Raw genomic sequence first — 6,520 nt, forward strand, 5'->3', positions numbered from 1 at the left:
TCCCCCAAGGTCAGACCCCCATCGCAGGAACCCACCTCCAGTCCTGTCATAGAGGTATGTCGCTGATGCAACTGGCCTTTCACCCCTCACCTCGTTGGGGCAGGCCACCTGTCTTCCATGGGTGTGTTCCGGGGTGTCCAGCTGTGTGCCAGGGGTGGCTTTCTGTGGTGTCCCCTTGGCCGCCAACATGTACTGACTCTAGCGCTCACTTTGATGGCCAGAAGGGGTGAGGACCCATCTGGCTGCCCATGGGCATGGGTTCCCATGCTGGCCCACTGATCCAGGAAAGGGTGTGCTGTTGTAACCTCAGCCCCTGCAGCCGAGGGTCCGTCCCAGATCCCCCATGCTTCGTCATAGAACTACATCCTCAGATCAGACATGGCAACCCACTAAATTTAAGCATATTAATGAGAGGAAGAAAATATACTAATGAGGGTTCCCTCAGTAACGGTGAGTGAAGAGAGAACAGGCCAGCACCGAATCTCCACCACCACCACCAGCATGGGAAATGTGGCATACAGACACCTCAGTGTCATTCAGGGGGGATGGTGGTAGACCGCTAATGCCTCCCAGTGCACCAGGATTGGGTCTTCTCAGAGTCGGGTTGCCTGGGAAAGAAGCCCAAAGTTGGTGCAAGACCGATAGCCAACAAGTACCATAAGGGAAATTTGAAAATGATTTTGAAGAGTGAATTCAAGTGGGTGTGAAATCATAAAGAGATAAATGGGTGGGGTCTGTGCAGTCTGCCTGGAGGATTCAACACAGCAGAAAGGTCAGTCACCCAAGAGGGCGGATAGAGCACATTCATGTGTAACAGTACTCAGAAGATGGTTTATTGTGCCTGGGCAGAGCAATGTCAGTGGAATCTCTGGTGGAGGTTTGTTGTGCTCCTGATGGGCAAATCAGTCATCGGACCTGGGTTTAGGGGCGAAAGATTAATCAAACCATCTAGTAGCTGGTTCCCTTTGAAGTTTCCCTCAGGAAAGCAAGTGCTCGAAAACCCCCAGTTTTATCTGGTAAAGTGAATGATTACAGGTCTTGGGGCCGAAACAATCTCAATCTATTCTCAAAGTTTAAAAGGGTAAGAAATCTGGCTCACTGGCATGGAGTCCATCGTCAAAAGTGAGTGCTTTTGGGCCACTTTTGGTAAGCAGAACTGGCACTGCGGTATGAGCCGAATGCCGGGTTAAGGAGGTCAATACCAATACTCATCAGAATCCAGAAAAGGTGTTGTTTATGATAGGCAGCAGGACAGTGGGAATGGGAGATGGAATCCACTAAGGAGTGTGTAAAAACTTACCTGGTGAATAAACTTGCCCTGAAAATGGATGGTGCTGAAGCGTCATGCCCATCGCTGATAAGAGAATAGCAGGGGCTAAGCTGTGACAAGTAGGAGGGCCTCTGTGGTGCTCATGGAGTTCCAGGGTGATGGCCTGGGTGGAGTTGCCACAGGTGCAGATCTAGGTGGCAGTTGCAAATATTCAAATGAGCATTTGAAGGCTAAAGTAAAAAAGGGTTCCATGTGAAAGCAGGTGAACATATGTCCGTCGGTCCTAAGAGATCGGCGAGTGCCATTTGAAAGGGACTTGCAATGGCCTCCGTTGTGCATGGTTGATAGAAAGGGAGTCAGGGTCAGATCCCAGGAGTGGTGGAGACAGGCACCCTCACAGTGTCCAGTGTGGTAACAAAAACAATCCCAGAGAAGCCACCGTAGACCCAGTGAGAGATTTATTTTCTTTGTGAAGGGCAGGGCCCGAGTCTTGGAATGCATCGTAGTTTCGACCTTGTCCAGTGAGGTCTCTCTAGTCCTTGAAAATTTTAGGGGAGATGGTGTATATCTCGCTCCAATTTGTACTAATTTCTGCATCAAGTCTCCAAGGTGAACAACCTCTGTAATGTTGGAACAATAAAGGTAAGGGAAGATGACAAGTCAGATCTGTAATTTCGGGATACGGATTTGCTCTAAGGGCTGGGTTGGTCAGGTAAGGGCATGAAGCGGGGTTGTGCAGGTGAAACGACTGGATGAGACGCCACCCTACAAGGTGACGGTGACTCTGGATGCAAGCTGGCCCCTTCCTGTAGATCACCACAGCTGCATTGGTTGCCTCTCCCTGGGGTACAGGCGCGGTATATGTCCTCTGCTGACACCTAGCAGCTGACATAGAACTGGTTTCAGACTAGGGGAATCTGACTGTTTAATTGAAACAAACCATTGCAAAAGCCAGAGTGGGATGTTAACGCAATGTGATTTCTGCCTAGTGTTCAGAATGTGAAAGTCAATAAATTCAATGAAGCATAGCTAAATGGCAGGATTAACTATGACTCTCCGAAGGTAGCCAAATCTGTTGTCATCTAATTGTGACATGCATGAATGGATGAACGATATTCCTACTGTCCCTACCTACTTTTTAGCAAAGCCACAGCAAAGGGAATGGGCTTGGCAGAATCAGCAGGGAGAGAATTCTCTGTTGAGCTTGACTCTAGTTTGGCACTGTGAAAAGCCATTAAAGGTAAAGGATAAGTGGGATAACTGCTGGCGAAACACTGCTCCTCTTATCATTTTTTCCACTTCCTTGATGAGGTGGAGTGTCGAGTTCCATGGGGCTCTTGCTTCTGGCTCTTAGCGCCCTGTGCACACCGGGAGAGACCGACTCTGGGGACAGTGGCAGGTGGGGAGTATGACTGGGCCTATACACATGTCAAGCGATAGCACAAGTGTCATAATGTGAGCTCAGGGAGGACAGAAACCTCCTGCAGAAGGGCAAAAGCTTGCTTGATTTCGATTTTCAGTATGATTGCAGACCATGAAAGTGGGTCCTCACAATCCTTCTGACTCACTGGGTTTCAAGCAGGAGTTCAGAAAAGTTACCATAGGGATAATTGGCTTGTGGCAGCCAAACATTTCATAGCAACTTTGCTTTTTGATCCTTCGATGTTGGCTCTTCCTATGATTGTGAAACAGAATTCACCAAGCACTGGACTGTTCACTCACTAATAGGAACATGATTTGAGTTTAAAAAGTTGTGAGACAGGTTAGTTTTACCCTACTGATGTGTTGTTGCACTAGTATTCCTGCTCAGTATGAGCGGAACCACAGGTTCAGACATTTGGTGTATGTGCTTGGCATAGGAGCCAATGGGATGAATCTATCATCTGTGACTGAACACCTCTAAGACGGAATCCCCCCAAACCATAATGATACTGCAGTGATGTTGAGCCGTGATTGGCCTGCAATAGCTGTTCTCTGAGCCTGTGCATAGGGCCGCTCACTTGGAGACCAGAGCGTGGATGGAAGGGGTCCACCTCAATCCATGTTTGTGGGGCACCGGGTGCTATATCATTCGTAGACAACCTGATTCTTGGTCAGGGTTTCAAAAATTGTAGAGCAGCTACCTCACTGCAATCTATTTAAAGTCATTCTCTGAGACATGCTTTTGTCTGCATTCTCGGGTGCTTGTGCCCCTACACCCAGGAGCCTCTCTGCTGCCATGGAGGGACAGGGGAAGCAGGCCTGCGGGAGGCCTCCTCCTATGCGTGCCTCCTTGCATTGGGTCCTTCCCCTCCTGCCATGTGCAGTTGGGTGCAGGGATGGTGCCATGATCCCTTGCATGTCAGCAGGGCAATCAGATGGCCAGAGCAAAATCCCTCCCAGCACAGGAGTTGCCAAGAGGCAAGTAGCCTCCAGTGTGCTTGTCTCAGAGTGCATGGCCACTCTTGTCATCTTTGGACTGCTGTGTGCCTGAGGTCGGATTTCTCTGGTGGGCCTAAGCCATCTGATCACTGTGTCAGCCCAGGCCATTTGGTCACTGGACTGGCTGACCAGAAGACCGGCGGGGCAACCTCTGTGCTAACTCTGACTTTTGATCCCCCTGGGTTCTGTAATAATCAAGGTAAATCAGCTTCTTGAGCAGACCTGAGGGGAGAGGGTTTGGGGTAGGCTGGGCTTAACCCTCCTTAGCTTCCTGGGCTCCAGGAAGGTGGAAGACACCCACCTATGGCAGCATTCTCAGCCCACGGTATGGTGGTCAGAAGTCACTACCCAGGGCAGGGTGGCTGCAGGCAGCAGAGGACTCGTGTTCCACCACCCGATTGGGCCTAGAGCAGAGACCAGCCATTTGTAAACTCACAGACCCCCAGGGCAATGAGCTGGAACACAAGCCCAGGAGAGCTTTGAGAAGCCCTCACTGATGCCTGGGTGCAGTCTTGAAGGCAGTGGCTGTAGATGCCCCATGTCAACCAAAAGGTACCATTGGCCCGACCCAGCAGAAGGCTTGCCATTCTCTGCCTTGCACCCCATATGAGATGGGAACAGGCCTGGGAAGCCCTCTCCCCCCTTATCCAGCAGGAAAAGAAGTCATGGACGTGCCCCATGGTCAGAGCTCTGGCACGGCCTGGGCTCCATTTGCTGGCCTTTCTGCCACAAAGCCCGCAGAGCAGTGCTCCGTTGTCTTGGATAAGGTGGCATGCTTGGAGATTCTGATCGATAGGACATACTTAGGTCTATTTGGTGACATGCTTCTTCATTGGAAAAACCTGACTGTGCCCCCCCGGTCAGGGCTTCCCAGCCACAAAGAGTATGGGACAGGGTTCTGCAGGGTCCAGGAAACAGCAAGCCTGGGCCTGCAAGCCACTAAACCAGCAGGCCTGTGTCTGCAAGTCCACCAGGGCCCTCGGCTACGTTCTGTGGCCCTCTGTGTTGCTCAGTGCCCAGGACAGGTGGAGAGAAGCTCTGATCAGGCACTGTGTCAGAGATCTGGCTTGCCATGGGTGGAAACCTCACACCAGGCTCCTCACCTCAGTCTGCCAGATCACAAAGTGCCCAATACGGGTTTCCGTGGATTGTGGGAGGCTTCTTCTGCTGTACCTGTGCCAGGGTTTGGCCCTGGGGTGGTCAAGTCACCCATTTGTCCTGGGCTCTGTGCCCCAGCCTGGCATGTCACAAAGAGCCCAAGATGGAGTCCAGTACAGAATTCCAGTGCTCGGCTGGGTTCAGGAGTTCTAGCAAGGTTCATGAGCTCTGACTGGGCCCTAGGCTCTGGTAGGCCCTGTGTTAGGAACTGTCTTCCTCGGCTCCGTCTTCCAGCTTACCATATAGCAAAGTGAGTAAAGGGTATAGTGCGCGCACTACCTAGGTTGATGAACTTTGTTTCTGAAAACTTATATCGTGCTCCAGGGTATCACTCACCGAATCAGAGTGTAACTATGAAGTATTGGCACATTCCCAAACATGTGGGGTATGTCCCCCGGGCATCAGATGTGAAGTCTCTGAGGTTTCTCCGTTGTAATAAAATGTGAGGTGAAGCGGTTTTTATGTAGATTTCAATGAAAGCTTTATTGATGCTTTAACATTTCACGAAAGTAAAAGAACTTCATTTCCCATAATCCATTGTGGAAAACATATCATTTAAATTTATTGCGTTGACACACAATCCCAATGCATTTCGTCAATAATGCCTTCGTCAGGGGATATTCTGAAAATGATAATGTTGGTGGTTAATGTTATGTATATGATACACGAGGGCTTATTCTACCCAGACATTGTGAAAGTGTGGGGTTAATAAAATGTTCAGTGTGAAGGGGAAGGACACAAAAATGTGAAAAAGATATATTTTGAGTGGTGTGATGTAAACGAGTATAAGTTGTGTATATTAAACGTGCCTAAAACGGAGTACGAGAAGTGAAAACGGAAAGTGTTATGAGAATATCCCTACCGAATGGTGTGATTCAATGAGTAAACAGTACGTGATGTTAGAACGACTGAATTTGAGGGCGTTAGTCAGAAAGATAGAAAAGTATGGCGTGAACTTGAGCTATGATCTTGGATTACAGAACGATGTGCCATGTATAACCATGCGTTTAATAACGGAAGAACACCATGTGTTCTTAAGCCCGTAGAGAAAGTTAATAATATCCTAAAACACCGTAGTAAAAGTACACTGTTTTATATTAACGCTTACCGGGTGTGAGTAGAATAGGAACGCCGTCAGTGACTTCCGTATGTGGATCGTATTCTCGCGATGTTTCGAATAACGGGGCTACGTGTTTACGAAAAGATATAGTGTGGATAAACGAGCCAGTAATAGATATAGAAAGAAGACTCAAAGGTGTGGGTGAATTATGACGCTGTAATCTATTGACAAGGTGTAAAAAATAAACAAGAAAAGATAAAAAAAAATAAAAAAAAAAAAATAAATTGATATAAGATATATATGTGTAAGGGGTCGAGAGATAATGCGTGGGGGATAGAAGAAGTTAATAAAAATGATAGTAATGTTCAATCACAATGATGTAATGGGTGGACGCCGCACGAGAACAGAAATGGTATAGTTATATGTAACTGATGGAAACAGTATTGGAAAGATGTAAGAACGTGAAACAACGAGTTCGTGAAACAATATGAAATAAACATGGTAAATGCTCCTTGGCATATGGAAAAAAGTATTGACATATAAAACATAATATAATATGTAACAGTTGAATGATAAAAGGTCTTAAACTGAAAGTTTAGAACTAAATGTTC

The 6,520-nt window shown here is 47.9% G+C and overlaps 1 pseudogene; it reads left to right on the plus strand.

The window, feature by feature from the left end:
• The first annotated feature begins 362 nt into the window (after positions 1-362).
• On the plus strand, positions 363-3,440 carry LOC146867531 (28S ribosomal RNA; annotated as a pseudogene).
• The last annotated feature ends 3,080 nt before the right edge of the window (positions 3,441-6,520 follow it).

The sequence above is a fragment of the Triturus cristatus genome, chromosome 1_2 (assembly GCF_964204655.1).
Source record: "Triturus cristatus chromosome 1_2, aTriCri1.1, whole genome shotgun sequence".
Classification (NCBI taxonomy): Eukaryota; Metazoa; Chordata; class Amphibia; order Caudata; family Salamandridae; genus Triturus; species Triturus cristatus.